Genomic DNA, 18,922 nt, shown 5'->3' with positions numbered 1-18,922 from the left:
GGGTCGAAAAGCGTCATGTGAACGGCGCTAATGAGAGCAAATAAGTCACTGGATAGCTACACCTTTGCGAGTAGGAATTGCTTGCAATTTTTGCGTAGCTTTGGCCGTGGTTGCTCTAATGCCTCTGGAGCTTTGGGTAAATCAGGAACGTTCCAATCAAATAAATGAAACCTATTTAATTTTTCTAGAAGGTTTACGACTATTTCAGAAAGTTTACTGACTTTTATCGGAAAGCGTTCCTGGTTTTTCCAAGATATGTTACAGGAAGAAATTGGGCACATCAGCTGCCTATTATTTTCCAGGAACGTTTCTGAATCGTTTTTACAGTGTGGCGCACACAATGGAGGGGTCCAGGGGGTCCGGACCCCTGCCATAGCTCTTGCCTTTTTTCTCTCGATTGATTACGATTCCATGTATTTTATACGTAAAATAATTCCAAACTAAGTAAACAACAATTTCAGTTCTTATGAGTGAAAAATTAAAATCCTCTTGTTGAAAGATTTTTTTAAAAATGTGCAGCTCTCCTATAACGAATTGCACAAACAAGAGATCTTTCTCGAATTTGAGAAAGCTAAAAACATACTTAAAGAGAACTACTGTCTGAATACGGATTATATGAAAAGACAAACATCCGTTTTAAAGCCGGAAATGGACGAATCTATTATTTTTTACCGATGTCAGCTTTTGCAGAAGCAGAGTCTCATTCAAATGAGCGGAATACGCTCATCAAATTTTTACTTTTCCCCCTTATTCACATAGATTCGTCTTATCTGGACGTTTGAAAATTCCATCCAATCCGTGGTTGGACAGTATTTATAATGAACGTTTAATGGATGTTCTTGCACTCTACTGAATTCAAGCAATGTCACCATCACCACCATCACACTGAGGAACTTATAAATACTAAAAACGAAAAACGAACTAGAAAACTAGATTTTATTCTACGATATTTTGTAAGAGACAGACTGGTGTCTGTAAATGAATACACTGTAATAATCAGGTTTTTAATTTTACAATTACAGATTAAAATGATATTTTTTTTGGTCTTCAGACTTGGTGCTCCTTATAACTGAATTTGTTTCGCTGTTTTCATTTTCGTATAACGAAAAAAGTAAATGCATACATTCTTGTGCTTTTTGGTGATTTAATTTAGTGCCTGTTATTAACATTTTTTATTAATTAGTGCTAATTATTCATTAAATAATTTATTATTTAGTGTTTTTTTTCTCGAGATAAAATCAAATGAATATATTTGACGGCATATTGGGGAAGTATATGAAAATAGGACTTTTAACTCTGGACCCTCCCCTTGCAAAATTCCAGTGTGCGCCACTGAACCCAACAATTACCATTTTCGATCAATTTGATTTGACTTTTAACGGATAATGCTTCAATGATTTTTAAAGGGGATTTTAAATTCAAGCATAATACAAAAAGTCCAAATAATTGGTAATTTACAAACGGCAATGCTAATCTCCAAATTGGATAATAATCGCATTGAATTGCAAAAAGTTCCATGTGTATGTCTCCAAATAGACAGCAACGCGATGTACAAACATGCTACTAAGGAAGACTGAAATTGTAGAGCGTCAACATTCGCCGGTGATTCACCGGAAATATTCCCGCCTTCGCCGATATCTTAGTTATGTGAATGTCAACATTCACCCCAAATTTAATATTTACCAGGCTTCAGTATTTCACAGTAACATATATACAGTGGACTCTCTCTATCTGAACACTCCCCTATTGTGAACACCCTGATATTCTGAACACATTTTGGTGGTCCTGGCGAAACTCCTTACACTTAACATAGGCTGACCTATCTGTTCTCTGAACACCCTGTAGTATGAAGACCCCAATATTATGAACGCTGTTTTTAACCCCGTTCAATTCCTACTTCTTTATATACTGAAAATATTCACAATCGGTACTCGGGAATTCCTATGAATCAAAATGGAAAGCCTGAAATTACATTCACAATTTTCTCTCAATGATTAAAGGCCATTAGGAGGAAGATGGAGATAAGAAGAAGAAATTATTTTCCTGTATAAAATCATTCAGCTTAGTAATATATTTGCCTGGAGTTTCTGCTACTGAACTATATTTCAAGAATCCAACGATTGTATCGAGCAATTTTCAGGACCTTCTCAGTAAGATGCCGTGAACAATGCCGTGAACTTTTGTGTCTTTTTTTTTTCTATAATGTTCTACATAATTTAATTGGCTGCTCAGATATCGTCAATTCGATACAACTTGCTGTCCTAAGTAGGACTCTTAGGAGTCGTTCTTCTTTTAAAATTTTTTTACCAGACGGAAACTATGTTGATGACTTTTGTCTTTTTTAATTTTACAAACTTTTTAACATTTATTGCCATTATTCAGATATTTTTAACTTTTCATTTTACAATTTTAAGTCTTCATGTTTTAATATTTTAAATCTATAATTTGTTTCATTTGATATTTTTATGTTATTGTTGCCACTGTAACTGGATTCTTCCTGTAGTGTGCAATATTTTCAATAAATAAATAAATAAAATGCGGCTGAGAATCCCACGAAACACTTTCACTTGGATGATATTAAATACCTTCCATGAGAAAACTCAATGAAAAAACAGATTAAAAATTACTTTTTTTTCTCCAGATATTGTACCGATAGCTGTGTTGTAATATTTTATTGTTGAATGTAATATAAAATTTTTAACTTAAAAAAGAAAGAAGTTAATGCGAGATTATAGGCTACTACTAAGTTTAATTAAACATTGCACTAGCCAGAGCCATCAATACAAAATTCAGCACCTCTATCTCAGTAACTAGTATATAGCTCACTAGGCAAAGCGCTGAACATACTCCATTAACACAATAGAATACGTATGCTTGCATTGTTTAGTCTCTATCTATAATGAGCACCCCCATAATCTGAACACTTTTGTTCGGTTCCATGAGTGTTCAGAATAAAGTGTCCACTGCATTTCAAATACGTTGATAAAATAAAGATTGCTTTCTTTTAAAATCCTCAAAATATATTCTACCTGTAAAAATATTTTAAAAAAGAATTCCTTTTGTACTTGTGAAACGCCAAAGTCCATTTTCCACGGATCTTTCAACTTTTTCCTGATGCTCATATTGTCGAGGAAATAGAAGACACCATAGTTATAGTCACCCGTCAAATGGTTTATTGACATCTGCTTGAAACTAAATGAACGACAGCGCCACAGAGTTTAAGTAGGAAAAAACTCTAACACCGAAGACATTTATTACTTTTCTTATTGCAATAGGCGGTTTTTACTGATTACACGCTTGGAAGACTTCATTGTTAAAACTATAAATTTATGAAACAGCTTAAAAGTATGTTTATGTTTACTATTTTTCTTTTATTTGACATGTGTCAGTGCGGCTGTAAAATACGTGTATTTTTCAACGACCGTGTCAAGGACACTCGTAAAGGGATAAATGATTCTACAAAGCACAAAGAAACGTTCGTAAAAAAGACTCCTTTTACAGTACAATAGCCAGTTTCTTGCAATGCAATGATGAATAAAATGTTCTTAGTTCCCAGTCTTTTGAAAACTGTAACATTTAATGACGTTCTCCAATAGCATCACAACTTACTCTATAAGTTAAAATGTCTGAATTTACGCTGTATTTGCAAGAACCTGAACCTTTTTCTTATTTATAACTATCGATACCCGCACGGCTTTGCCCGTAGTAGAAAATTAAAAGGTCATTTGGTACGCCTGTAAATTTACAAATAATGGATGATGAATTTCACGCCAATAAGCTATGTTAATTTGCTCGTCAATGTTATTGTAATTTGCTCGTCCATGTTAATGGCAATTCGCTCGGTATTGCTGCAGAGGAATTAAATCCATCATTGGTAAAGATTCGATTAAAATTAGCATTAACCTTTCTTAAAATTAGAATCGAAAAAGAACAAAATTGAATTTTCAAAAAATCGCTTCAAGGTGCTCACGCCAATGCTATGAACTAATTTTGTGCCAAATTTCATGAAAATCGACCGAAAAGTCTCGGCGCTATGCGTGTAACAGACATCCAGATAAACAGAGCATCAGCTTTATTTAGTAAAGATAAAGATTGTGCAGCTTTTCAATCAACGAGTTGCTTTTTACTCTCACTTGACCGAAGTGGATGTTCCTATGACCTTTGGACCCAGGTCATTTCCGAGTATCGCCGCTCACTGACCTCCGCAGGTGAAGCTCCTCTGATCCTGGGACTCCACCAGCAGCACTGTCCACCGAAATCCGCTCTTCCTGGGTGGTGGCCTCCATGTCCACCTACACATACACACACCTCTACGCACACGCCAACAGGCACACACACGCACACTCACACCACCGCCCAGGAGGAGGGACATGCTTGAAGCCCCTGGATCAAAGAGCATGAACGCTACCGCACAGAAGGGGGAGGGGGGCAAGGTTGCAAAGGTTTGTTGTTAGGTGCTGCTTATGTCTGAAGAGGATTGAGTGAAATCGAGAAGATCGTGTTCGAAGTCGATTCCGAGGGAAGGGAGACGTTTGCAGCAACAATAAACCCAACAACTAGGGTCTTAACGTAACTCGTGATTGCAAAAAAACATAATTTGAATTCAAGATGACAAATTTCAAATTAATTTTTCGATTTTTTATTATCATTATGATCTTTAAATGCCCAACAAGTGCTGTTGACCTCATCGACGGTAATTGTGGTACAGTTGCGGCGGTAGGACAAATGTCCGAACATCATACTTGTTCCAGCATTTTTTTGCGGTCCTAAATAAATTTATATAAAATGAGCTATGAATGCAAAATACCGTCAGCCCGGTGATGACATCCAGAGATGACATTTTCGTCCTTGTTATGGACTCATCAGTCTGGAATAATCAGTAACCGAGCTAGAGGCAAATATCATCACATTGAAACTGAGAGTGCGAACAAACTGGTAGCTAAAATTAAGCTACCACACCGGCGAGCAGGATTGCCAGACGTCCCGGATTTCAAGGGACAGTCTCGTATTTTGAAAAATTGTCCCGCGTCCCGGGGAACTTCCGTACGGGACGGCTAAAGTCCCGTATTCTAGCTTATTACAATATTTTACAAAACGAGCCATTATTTTAAGGGAAAAATTAAGTAAAGCATAAAATATGAAAAAAAGAGCAAAAAGAAAATCATGTGGCAGCAAATGCAAAAATTATTTTCGTTTCAATTTGGTTTTTATTTTATCATGGGCGACAGACCAATGATTACTTCCTCTTTGCTCATTGACTAATGTTGGAAATATACCCCTGCGCACAGGGCCGGATTTAGGGGAGGGCAAACGGGGCTACTACCCCGGGGCCTCCTCAACAAAGGGCACAATAAAATGTTTACAAAATATCCTAACTTTCACGGGTCAGCAAATTTTATGTTTTTCTCCAATATAAATTATAACAATAATAATATAAAAAATAAACAGCAGTAACTTCAGGATGTATTTACTATTGAAGTGCTGATCGAAAATATCGGATATATACATATATGTCAAAATATTCGGATATAAATCAAAGTATCGGATATTTTCGAAAATATGATGATCTTTTTGAACCCTGATTAGGGGCCTCCACTCCTTCGTTGCCCCGGGGCCTCCACACTTCCAAATCCAGCCCTGCCAGCGAATACGTCGGCAGTCGCAATGAAAACGATTTTTATACTTTGATCTGCAATAGTTTTAAAAGTTTAATGCTTTGATACAATTGGATTTCTCAGATTTTTCATGAAGAAACGTTCTACGTCGGAAAGCACCCCTTAAAAATACACCATATCCAGTAATTGCCCTCAACCTTAAAAAATATCCCCCCCCCCCCCCCCGCTTTCACTCCTAGAAACCTGTCCCGTATTTGCTGTTCTTAAATCTGGCAACCCTGCCGGCGAGAGTCCGTAAGCAATTCATCTGTTCAACTTGAAATTGAAGGCAAAGGCTGAGGTAATAAGCAGCAAGTTACAATCCTTAAACAAAGGCATAGCAATATACCGGCAGCCTGGATATGACATCTAGAGACTGTAGTTTCATGTAGTTCTGCCTTAACCTTGGTTTAAGGGTGATAACTTACGATTTATGAGCTATGCATGGTTTAAAAATCGTCTGCGCAACGTTTATTTATTTCAAAGCAAGACTGAACTCAAGCAGCGGAAATTTAATTCAGTTAAATGCTCAACAAAAATCATGATGTTTTTCTGGTTATAAGTAAATAATAATAATAGCAAAAGTAATAATAATAATAATAGAAATAATAATAATAATAAAACAACAACGATAGTAGTAATAACGATAACAGTAATAACGATAATAGTAATAACAATAATAATAATAATAGAAAGAATAATAATAATAAAACAACAACAATAATAGTAATAACGATAACAGTAATAACGATAATAGTAATAACAATAATAATGATGATAATAATAACAATAATAATGATGATAATAATAATAATAATAGTAATAACAATAATTAACTATTATTATTGCAATAATAGTTAAAATGACTATTATTGTTGTTATTACTGTTATCGTTATTACTATTGTTGTTGTTGTTATCATTATTAATATTAGTATTAGTCAGTAAATTACCGCCCATTAGCCAGGGCTAAAGGTTTTCCATTTCCAGCTCAGTCACTTTCCTATGCCGGGCTGATGAGTGCTAATAAGCACGAAACTGCAGTCCTCGGCTGGAAATAACTGAGCTGGCGGTGTATTCCTTGTATTAGTATTAGTGTTATTGTCTTTTTTTTCCTGTAGCGGCCAGCGTGAAATATTTATGTTCTCAAGCGGAAAAAAAACATGTTTATCGCTGATTTAAACTTATTTTCATAAAAATATCACGGAGAAATGTTGCAATGATATCCCTAAAAAACAAGTTCATTGAAGAAGACAAATAGGTTTATTAACGCGGTTAATCTATCGATTTTTCAGTTTATTTATGAACATCAGGAAGTAAATGTTTTAATAACGAATTTTCGTTTACATGTTTATGCAAGCTTTTGTCTTCTGCTGCTTTACTTTCAATTCAAAAAACAATAACAACAATAATCGTAAACAAAAAGGCAGCATCAAAATCTGTCTACGTAGCATTATTTAGCAATTTAACACGGGACATAAGATTCATGTCATAACAATAAAACTCAACGTCGTGGAAAATAATAATAATATCCTGAAACGTTTTCCCTGAACAAAAGTGGCAGATATGTAACAAATTTTTGCGGCGTCGATCTATTTTTGTTCTGCGGAGCAAAAAAAAAAAAAATAAATAAATAAAATAAACTAGTTCTGGTCTGCTTCAAAACGACAAAGCAGTCGCAGTTCATTCTGTCCTGCCTTTCGCAAGAATATGCCACACAAACGTCAGCGTGGTCGTTTTAAAAGGGGAAAAAACGTCATTGTCACTTCAAGAAAACATTTATAAGAAACTGAACCAAAGAAATCCGGAAAGTGAAACTAAAAATTCTGGATTAAGTGACTGCATGGTTTTAAAAGATTAAATTAAAACATCTGAAACCGATTAACAGAACTTGCATACATTTTTTTTTTTCATTAACGCATTTGTTAGCTCTATTTTACAGTGTATTTCAGTTACGAGAAGCTAGTTCAAAGTTTTCTGAGCAAAACATAATCGCTATGCATCTCACTGTATACATGCAAGAAATTTTATGATTGTAATTCAAAATAAAACTTTTTTAAACTTTTCGAGTTTCATGTACAGTAGCTAGAGGTATTATGATATTCTAATGATAATAATAATAATAAGTGCAAAACAATAATCGAAAATCTGTGCCAAAGGGGTTGTTTCCCTCAGTCAAAAGTACTACTTTTAGTCACTGAAATTGATAGAATAAGCAAAAAAAATAACATGGACCCAGAAAATTCTTTCATTTTCCCAACAGTAATTTTTTAATTATTTTTTCAAAATGTCCGATTTTTCAAACAAGGCGTGGTCTTGATGACGTCACAAATGATGCTCTTTGCGAGTTTTGTACCGCGTTTCCCGTTATAATAATGAAGAAGCGAATTAAAATTGCGCTCTACGCTTGCTATCAAACATATCGTTGCCAATACACGTGAGTAAAGATGCAAATCAAATATTTTGCTCTGTGAATGGCAACACAGATTTTCATTTCATCATTTGTGATGTCATCGGCAAGAAATGAAAACAATGAAAGCGCATCGATTTAAGTATTTTTTTTTTAAATATTAAACTTAAACAAATTATTTAAAAAATTGTTAGATCCTATGTTTTTAAGCATGTTCTTTCAGAAAAAAATACTTTTAAAATTTTGGAAACGACCCCATTGGGTCATTTATTTTTGAGTATACGTTTTATCTCAAAACGTTAACTAAACTGTAATCTTTGTGATTGGTAGGTACTAATCACGTGATGCTTTTAATTTCATTGAAATCCTTCCATGATCGTCAATCTTTTGGCGAAGGAAGATCAATTAGCAATCTTGAGTGCTCCAAAAGAAATGACCCAATTGACATACATAGTATCGATTATTTATTTGCACTTATTTTTATTATTTTTATTTTTATTGTCTTGTAATACTTCTAGCTACTATGCGTAAAATTCAAAAAGTTTTTAAAAAGTTTAGTTTGAATTACAAGATTTCCTGGATGTTTTACCAGAACCTCTTCCCTTCTTCTTTCCCCCTCCCTCCTTCCCCTACGTTTTTATCCCTCTGCTGCACACCTCTCCGTGACGAACATCGTAACGGAATTTCAAAGACGAGGTACCAAAAAAAAAAAAAAAATTACACACACACACACACACACACACACATAACTAATTCATGCATGAAGTTTACGACTAATTTAAATTCAGTTGCAAGTTGTGAAACATTAATAAATATTTGAAGAGTTTAATGCTTGGTTGTAGTCATTTTTTTTCTTTTGAAATTGTTTTGGTGTATTCAAAGCAATAACACCATCATATAGATCTAATGAACGCATTATTTCCATAGCAGTTTTAATGCCTAAATTAGGAGATTTATTTAACTCAAATAGCTTTTTTTTTCTTCAAATATTAAAAAACATTAAAAATGTTAGCCGTTTGATTCTAGAAAGCAAAACTTATAAAATTGCTGTTTGTATTCCTGTCACATAGATCATGCGGCTTCTCTGCTGTTGATGTTTTTTCCCCTTGCTCTGTCATTACCTGGGCATGGGAGCGCGAAAAGAAATGATTGATGATTGAGTCCTTGAATGGAAAGAATAAAAAATAAATAAACAAAATGGTTACTTAAAGCTCAAGTAACACTAAACAAAAGGTACTCAGGAACCAAATTTATTATTTTTTTCTTTTGGCTCATTACTTCACAAGGGCAGGAAAAATAAACGTCAGTTTAAAAATCCTTTTTTTTAGTAAATGGTGTAACAAAATGTGGTTTTAAAAAGTCCTGGAATAATTAAGAAAAAGAAAAAAAACAAGAGAAAATAAAATGGGGGAGGGGGGGGAGGGGGACACAAAAAGAAAAAAAACCGTAATTACAGTAAAATACCTATAATTAAATGCGTCGTATTTCTGAACGATAACAAACTAAAATTGTTACAATGAAATCCCTCTTCTTTTCCTTCGAGTTTTCAATAGCCAAATCAATTGCAACACATTAGGCTAAAAAAAAAAAAACGTATCGAAGAAGAATCATGGGGTCTTGCTCAAATGTGTTCCCTATATGGACAAATTGCTTTTAAAAATGTTTGACAAGATAAAGTTTCCACAATCAAGGATCACAGTTTAGATTTTCTTTTTCTTCCGAAATGTTCTTTTTCTCTCATTTAAAATTTCTCTGATCTTTTGTTTTGTTGATTACACTGTCAAAACTGCGGGCTGCATATGGCACCTTTTAGGGTGAAGCGATGTAGCACCTGCGGCATCTCCCTAAGGGAGCCATATGGCTACCTATGGCACCCTTAAAGGTGTCAGAGGTTGCACTCTTAGAGGTGCTATAGGGTACCATATGGAACCAAATGGCTCATTTAAGGGGGCCATAAAGTACCTTAGGTACCCAAATGGCACCCTTAAGGGTATGCGCTGCTGCTTCAACTTTTCACCTAAATGGTGCCATACGCAAATCGCTGTTTTAACAGAGTACTCCATGCCTCTAGAAGTTAGTTTTGCATAAATTTGAGATATTTCATCAACACTAAATATCATACGAAAATAATACTATTTAACTGGAACATTTTAAAAGTTAAGCCTTAATACACAACGTTATCATCAAAAACAAATCGTTTAATCAGTAAGAAATGTGCACAATTGTACCTAATATTTAATGCAGGCCCATAGTTTCATGATTTTTTATGGGGAAGAGAGCAAAGGTCGTCTTATAGACTTTGTTTGTTAGGTATAAAAGAAATGAAGAGGAAACATACGCAAAATATTTTATAATTCTTAACAAAACTTTATAAAAAAACACCACTTTTTAACACCATTTTTTGTAAAAAAGTGAAGTGAAAAAAAGCAAATGATTTTTCCCGTATTTTACATCTATGTTTATTTTTCGTAAGTAATTCAAAGAAAAAAACTTTCATACACATTACTCTTTCCTTTATTATAATGTAAAATCCATACATACTTCTTTAAAAAAAACAGGAAACAATTTTTTTTAAAGCGATATAACAATATCCAGACGTTTTTTGCACGAACTTTATTCTGTCTCAGCATTAGATAATCAATTTCTATGTAATAAAAAATGTAATTACACTAAGCACGTGTGAAACTAGGTAACAAGTAACTACATTGCACGTATGTTTTAGGAAAAAAAACTATTTTTCTAGGAAGTTCCGGCTGTCCTTGTTGCGGGGACCTTTTAGAAATTTGCAAACAGCTTTTGTGCTCAATTGAACTCATCACGCATCATTAGCCCATTAGTTCACTCTTTTTGAAACTTCAGTCATTTAGAAAAGTTCTTTATTGTTTCATGTGTATGCATCTGGACACGCACCAGGTTGATAAGGCACTAGTTTACACTTCTCATAATGGTTCATTTTTTTAGTGCAAACATAATTTACATTTTTTACTGTATGTTTCATTTAACATTAAATATGTATACATCCGTGGGTGATTTGTTTTTAATGGTTTCTTTATGAATTATGTTATAACTCTTTAAGTGTTCCAATTTCTGTAACTCAGAGTCAGAAAGATGTGAGTCACATTATGATAACTTTGCAGGAGAGAGAAAAAACATTTTTCAGGAGCATGCAAAAGATGGGACTCTTGCTCTTTTAACGCTGGTAAAAAATTAAAAAGCATTTTTTTAGAAAAAATTAAAAATTACGTTCACACAGAATAAGCTTCTGCATACAATGCATTAATAAACGGAAAATCGCAATTTTTCGACTTAGCCAGTCTGGCTCTGAGGTACAGATTTTTAAGTGTTCTTCTTTTTGTGTGATATTTATCGGGGGATGAAAAAACTGAAAAGATGATCTGAAATTTGCGCAAAACAAGCTTTTAGAAACATAGAGTAATCACCTGTCCAAAATATCATAGACATTTTAAATGAGGAAAAAAAAGAAAAAACAATGCAAAAAATTAGAAAACCAAAAAGTTTCATACTGCGATCCTTGATCACAAAAACTTACGTTTGTCCGAAAAATTCGAATGCCGAGTTTCCCCGAAAATAAAATCTAATAAAAAAATAGGCCCTAGCGCGGTTATTTCTGGGTACATATAACTCCTACCCTACCCCTAAAACAAGCCATAGAACAACGTTTCTCAAAATGTTTTAACCCGAGAACCGGCAAAATCTTTTGAAAAAATTTCGCGGCCCAGTGAAGTCTTTTTTTTTTAATTTTTTTAAACCAAAGGAAAAAAAAAAACCCCTCCGCTCGTTACAGATCTTTCAAAACTTATGAAAAAAATGTTTCGGACGACTAAGGGTCTCCCCCGGCCCCTTCTCCCCTCAACATTATATTCTTTTAGCTTTAAATTTTTAAAAAATAATAACTTTATTTAGTACTGAAAAACTATCATAAAAAATATTTAAACGTATAGATAATAAATTATTGTAGTAATTGAAACATGAAAAATCTAGCATTTGGGAAAAAAACCATAGAAAATTATAACAATTTTTTTTTTTTTTTTTTTCAAAAATTCACATAAAAAATGTCAAATACGGTTTTATTATTACGTATTTCTTTTTTTTTTTAATTAGAACAATTATTTTTTCCAAACAAAATCTCTAAGGACCGGATAAACTTTTCTGCAACTGGCACACCGGTTGAGAATCAGTGCCCTAGAAGATCGCCTTTCAGATGACTGCCTTCTGACACTTCAGCTAGGAGTCAATAAAAGAAGGGAGGGATCGTATATGTAATATTCGAGAACAAATAGGGGCTCTGGGGCGTAGTTTTGGGCTATCTTTGGTAGCTTTAGGAGGAAGGAGGTCCCTTTGGATATTCTCTCTAAGACGAGGTTGTTTTAAAGATTTCTTTCATGTTTCAACATTTATTGAACGAGAATTCATATATTGAGCTTGAAAAAAATGTATTTCTTAAATTACAGTAAATGCATTTCTTGAACCTGAATCAATTTATGTCTTGAGCCCAAACTAATATTCATTACTATGCATTAAAAAAATAAGACATACCCTGAAAGTATGCCTTACATAGAGTATCTTTTGCAACAAAAATTAATATATACTAGCTACGTCGCCCAGCTTTGCACGGTCCACCCCGAAAATAAAAGTTATGTCAAGTGACTCGTGTTCAACAATCAGGCTCGAACAAAAAAAAAAAAAAAGACTACAATTTTGCGGCAGAATTACGGAAAAATAACCAAAAAGTAAACATTTTAAACCCCCGATTACAGGAGAAGCCTTTAAAACAAAACCCAGAATTTTATTTGGTCACATTCGAGACAAATTAACGGCAACAGATCTTTCGTCTCAATGATTTTCTTCACTCTATAAATTTTAATAAAAGCATTGTTGCGGAAAGTTGAGCTGAAGCACTGAAAATTTGAATGGAGGAAAGCCTTTGAAAAATAGGGATTTTATGTCGCAATCTAAGTGTCATAATTAATAGTTTTTAATTGATATTTCCGCTAATTATTATCGGAGGATTATGTTAAATAGCCAAACATAAATACGGGAAGATTACGAATCCATCGATACCAGGTTCGATTGTCAGTTTACTGTCGTTCGGGAGAAGAAACTTGGACATAGATGACTACATAGATACATAGGTACATACATAGATACATACACTCAGTTTTTAATTGCATAAGATATGACCAGGTCTTATTTTCAGGAAAACATGGTATGTGTATTTTTTAAACATTAAAGCAGGGAGAAGCAAATCGATGAAGATGATTTTTTTAAAAAGTTTTGGGTAAAAGAAGTGACAAGTTCAAACCACAGGTAGGCATCCACCCCCCCCCCCCCCAAAATCATACTATGTACTGCAATACTAAGCACAAGTGTCGTGTCTGCAATTTCTGTAAAAATTGAGTTGCGGTCACCAGGTGGTTCTTTGTCACTTATTTCACTTAAATATAATGTTTTATATTGATTTGTGAATGGAAAATATGTTTTACGAAATTCTGAAAAGTTGCGTTTGACACAATTGTATGGTGACTTGAATCTATAAAAAGCAATTTTGCATTCTGTAACAGCTGCAGATATGACTTTTGCACTTAGCACGGCAGTATAGTACCTGTCAAGGCTACTAGAACTATCTCTTGTCCCAGAACAGATGAGAATTTCTTCTGCCATCTGTACCATTTATCTCCAAGTTTTTAATTTTGGCACTTACACTCTTTTGTTTCTGTGTATTTCAATTAATAAGGAGCTAAAACGTGACGACAAAGTAAAAAAGAAAACCTTCTAATGAGAAAATCTTGGAATTAGCTAGTTTAAATTTTCTCTTTTTGGAACTAAAATATTTACTAATCAGAGTACAGTAAATATTGCAAGTATTTTTCAACAAGTGAATAAAAACGTCATCATCACTTCTTTCTTTTAAAGATTTTTTTTTTCTTCTTTACTGACTCTCTTGGATGTAAAAATACAATACAAACGGTGATTATAAAGATATACGATAATCGCAAAGGGGATGCACGTTTAGTGGAAAGCTAAATCAACGAGTATGAGAGAGAAAAAAGAAGTTGAGAACAGTTGGCTAAGACTGTTGCTGCATTGTCTTTCTCTGTGAGTTACTGGTTTTTAGTTCCAAAGTAAACGAGTTACATTTCGTGATACAAAAAGTATTTTTGATGCATGGATGTGGACTGAAACGTGCAATGATTCTGAACATACCGCTGTTTCGTGTTATTGAATCTCTAATATTTATCAAAATTGTATTGAAAGCTATTCGGAAAAGAAAATAAAGCCTGGATTTCGATCAACATTAGAATTATTTCAAATTGAATTTCTTGGTAGCTCTGTTAATGTTTTCTCTTTTTAAAAATAAGCTATTATAAAGCGCTTTTAAGAGTAGATTCTTCTACAAAATCCAATAACAATAATTCTCCTTTTTTATCATTTTCCTAGCAGAAAAAAGTAATACATTGCCAATGAAAATCTTTATAACTTTTTTAAATAATTACTTATTACTTGAGTTACAGTAGTATATGCGAAAGACATGTATTTACTTATTATACACATGTACATATTAAATATATATATATATATATATATATATATATATATATATATATATATAGAGAGAGAGAGAGAGAGAGAGAGAGAGAGAGAGAGAGAGAGAAGAAAAAAATGGAATAGATTTTAAAAATTGGAAAGAATAAAAATACTTTAATGTAAAATTAAACAACATAATAAAATTAACGTCAAAAAAAATAAATAAATAAAAAATAAATAAATAAATAAAAAATCTGAGTCGTGTATGCTGTGAAATTCACTAAGCAAACGTTAATCGACATAAACATTTTCTCAAGAATATGAATTCAAAAATTATTATAAAAGTAATACTGATAATCTTTACTAACAATAAAGCTGAAAGTCTCTCTGTCTAGATATCTGGATCTCTGTTTGGATGTCTGGATCTCTGTGACACGCATAGCGCCTAGACCAGACGGCAGATTTTCATGAAATTTGTCACAAAGTTAATTTGTAGCATGGGGGTGTGCACCTCGAAGCGATTCTTCGAAAATTCGATTTTGTTCTTTTTCTATTCCAATTTTAAGAAAATTTTACCGAGCAAATTATCACAACGTGGTCGACTAAATTACGAAATTATCATAACGTGGAACCGTAACACGGACAAGCAAATCAATATAGCAAACTGGCGAGAAAACCATCATCTATTATTTGTAAATATAGAGGCGAACCAAATGACCTTTTAATTTTCTACTGCGGGCAAAGCCGTGCAGGTACCACTAGTAATAAATATATAAACCATCTTAAAAGAAGTTTTAACTACGCAGTTAAGGAATTTCTTACTTTTATTATTATTTTATTATCATACGGTACATTTGTACAGTTTCGTCCTAGACTAATCTCACAGATATTTAAAAATATTATTACAAATTGATTTTCTATCCCCAATTAATATTATATTCTATTCACATAGCGTTTTGAAACATCATTATTTATTTTAAAAACCTCAGAATTTCTACGAAAATATAGTTTTAATAAAGGTTTTATTTATAGAATGTTTTTTTTTTCGTTTCATCATTGAAGTATTTAATAATTGCAGAAAAGTTACTTATAATTTATTCTTTTAGTATTATATATCATTTTAGGCCATAAAATCAACACTAAATAAAATCGATGATAGTTTTACATAAATAGTAAGTAGTTTTATATTTAAAAATAAGAAACGGATGAACAATAACAGCTTTTTGTTTTCTATTTGTTTAGCTCCGTTTAGCACGTAAACCATTAGAGTGAATTTCCATGGAAAACATTTGTTTTGTATCCGCATGACTTAATGGAAAAAACCAACTCCAAAAGTTACCGAACTTCAGAAAATTTAAAAACTTTAAAATTGTCAGAAATAGTGCGAATAGAAGTTCTAACCTCGGAAAATTACTAATATTAACAACAACGGGGACAACAATTAATCTGATGCTGTTTATTGATTTTTGGACAACTGTAGTTCTTAATATGTAAAACTTCAATCTTGTTGGAGAAACTAAAATACGGATTAAGTTAAACTTATTCTTCGGGGGGGGGGGGGGGGGGGGGGGGGCAGATAAAAAAACTTGTAACATGTAATAAGACAAATTTAAAAAAATTTCTTAGATATGTAGTTTGTCCATCAATTCAGAAGCAATAATTCTCAGTAAATTTAAGCAACAGAAGTGTTTTATAATCAATGTAAATTGTACCGGAAAACAATACAAACCATAACCACTTGATGCAAATACATAAATTTCCTAAAGCCAGGGAAGCAATTGACCTCCTGACTCCCTTAAATGACGGATCTGAGAGGGGGAGGCCAAGGGTTGCTACACAGTGCATTTTATAATGGGAAAATACGCGCAGAAATGAATAACTACATTATGTTTCTAAAATCCAAGGAAGGGATTAACCCCTCCCCTCCTGGGTTGTCAAAATGACGAGCCAGAATTCCTGCTTTTAAAGGGCTTTTGAGTTACAGTAAGCTACATATTATCGGCAGCCTGATTATCCGCGGCTCGTATTATCCGTGGGTCTTTTCACATTTCTTTTCAAACGGCTTTTAAACGCATGATTTCGTTTTTTGCTTTTACATTTATTTTATACACTTAATGTTAGTAGATGCAATGTTTTAACAATGTATGGTGTGAGCATTACTTATATTTTTAGCTATTGTATACACTAGTATCGTTTTTGATCTATCATTCGGATTATCCGCCGTTTTCACTTATCCGCTCCGCGGATAGTCTGGAATTTACTGTATTTGAAGTTTAGAACCTTTCCTTACAGATTTGATTGACTTGGCAAAGCTGGACCTTGAATTCACTCGTCCAACATTTTTCCCTATGCATAAATAAGAAATAACGATGCTACTGCAATGAACTTTGAATATTACCTTTCGCACATTGTTAAATTTATCACTGCATAAATAGGAAGCGCAATATTTCCATGTTAACATTTGAAAGTGCTCGTTGTTTTGTACATAACAAAGTCTTATATTTCACAATTCTTAACTATGTACGACATTATCTGCAATAACTTTTGAATGTCCTTCATGTATGCACATCTGAAAATATTCTAGACAAAGCTGGACTTCGAACTTTTTAATATTTCACTGCGTATGAATAAAAACAATGTTACTGCAATAATTTCACTGTAAATAAGAAATATGATGTTACTGAAATGTGTTTGAAATATTTTTTTTCCCTCAAAGCATGAACAAGAAGTACTATTTTCTTTTAATGACACTTAAATATCCTTGTTTGTGCATTACAAACAGGAGCATACTGGGTTCCCCAAAAGGGAGCCAACCTTGACTCCCAAAGAGCGCACAGGTTCGAGGGAAAAAAAATTAATAACAATTCTGGAGTCGCACAGGTTTGAGGGCGCAAGAAAAACAAGTCGCACAAGTTCGGAGGCAAAAAAAAAAAAAAAAAGAGCTCACAGGTTCGAAGGTGCAAGTGCGCACAGCGGGAGGACGCACCGGCCTGCAGGCCGATGGGCCAGTGTGCCAGTCCGCCCCTAATTTACAAATGTCTATCTTTAACAATTTTTAACGAAGTACGACACTTTCTGATGCGTTTTTTTTTTTTTTTTTTTTTTTGAATGTCCTTCATATATTCACATCAAAAGGTTGTCTTTGCAACGTAAAATGAGAAGTAGAATAACACTGCAATAGTTTTTGAACGTGCTTCGAGTTCAAAATATAATTTAAATCTAATAGTTTGAATCTGATTTTCATTTTTTCCCCTTGTTTACACAATTTTTTTTTCTTTTTTGAAATTTGTTGAATTTATAGTTAAGAAGTTAACTCCTTGTATAAAGAGTTGCAGTGAGCTAACTCTGTTTAAAAAGGGGGAGAGGAATTGTCAAAATTTTATGAAATGCTTTAAAAATACATCTAATTATAACAATTTTCAAGCAAAATTCTATCCATTTTTGATTCTTAATATTATAATTGAAACCAAAATCGAATAAAACACTTTGTAAAGTACGTACCAGAGCTGGTGACGAGTTATTGTAATCCAATCGATATTAAGGAAAAACTGCACAATGTAAGCGCGTTGTGTTCTACTACTCTACAGGTGGACGGAGAGGCGAACAGGTTGCAGCAACGGCAACTTGCGTTTTTCTGAGCGATCAAGCGACTGGTCCTTTACCTACCCGTTTGTTCCACAGGTAAAAAAAGCTCGAATCGTAAATACGGGTGATAGGGAAAGCATACATATTTCCCCAGTATGCCTGTAGGTCATTGTTTTGCTTGCATCTGGGTATATTTCATTGCGGCTGTCAATTGGCGAGTCCTGAAAATTATGATTTACAACTTAATCGTGTTTCGTTTTTTCACAAGTTTGAAACAACTTTTGACTGGAGTAAGTACAAGCTTAGAATTTTAATCCGTATTAAAAATATCGGGTTCTTTTCGAGATAGGGTTGGATTCTTTTGGATTTTTCATCTCTTAAATTAACCGTATGATTCATGTGAAATACATTAGATCAGGGGTTCCCAAGCTATTCGCGATACCCGTTGAAGAATTAGGACTTTCTCACGGCACTCTCTAGTCTATCTCTACTGTATATGTTACCCAGAAAAACCAAAAAAGGAGAAAGTCGATTTTTATCGTTGATTCAGCGGAAATATTCGATCTTTTGCCAATTTCTTAGGTATGTGAATGTTGATATTCAGCGGCTAATGTCGATATTTACCAAATTTCGGTTTTACACAATGGCATATATGATACCGTGCACACTTCAAGCCACTCCTCTCCTCTACCAGCGGCATCCTAGTGTGCCGCGGCGTCTACTTTGGGA

General features: G+C 33.6%; 1 protein-coding gene across 2 annotated transcripts in view; it reads right to left on the bottom strand.

The window, feature by feature from the left end:
- The window catches only part of LOC129221355 (Ig-like and fibronectin type-III domain-containing protein 1), a 159,725-nt gene extending 141,482 nt beyond the window's left edge, over positions 1–18,243 (bottom strand). For both annotated transcript variants that reach the window (XR_008580499.1, XM_054855826.1), the window contains exon 1: positions 18,110–18,243. The gene's annotated coding sequence lies outside the window, so the exon portion shown is untranslated. The remainder of the gene's footprint in view (positions 1–18,109) is intronic.
- Between the last annotated feature and the right edge of the window lie 679 nt (positions 18,244–18,922).

This window comes from Uloborus diversus, chromosome 4 (genome assembly GCF_026930045.1).
Source record: "Uloborus diversus isolate 005 chromosome 4, Udiv.v.3.1, whole genome shotgun sequence".
Classification (NCBI taxonomy): Eukaryota; Metazoa; Arthropoda; class Arachnida; order Araneae; family Uloboridae; genus Uloborus; species Uloborus diversus.
Note: the sequence above shows the minus strand (reverse complement) of the source record. Positions and strands in the feature narration are given on the sequence as shown.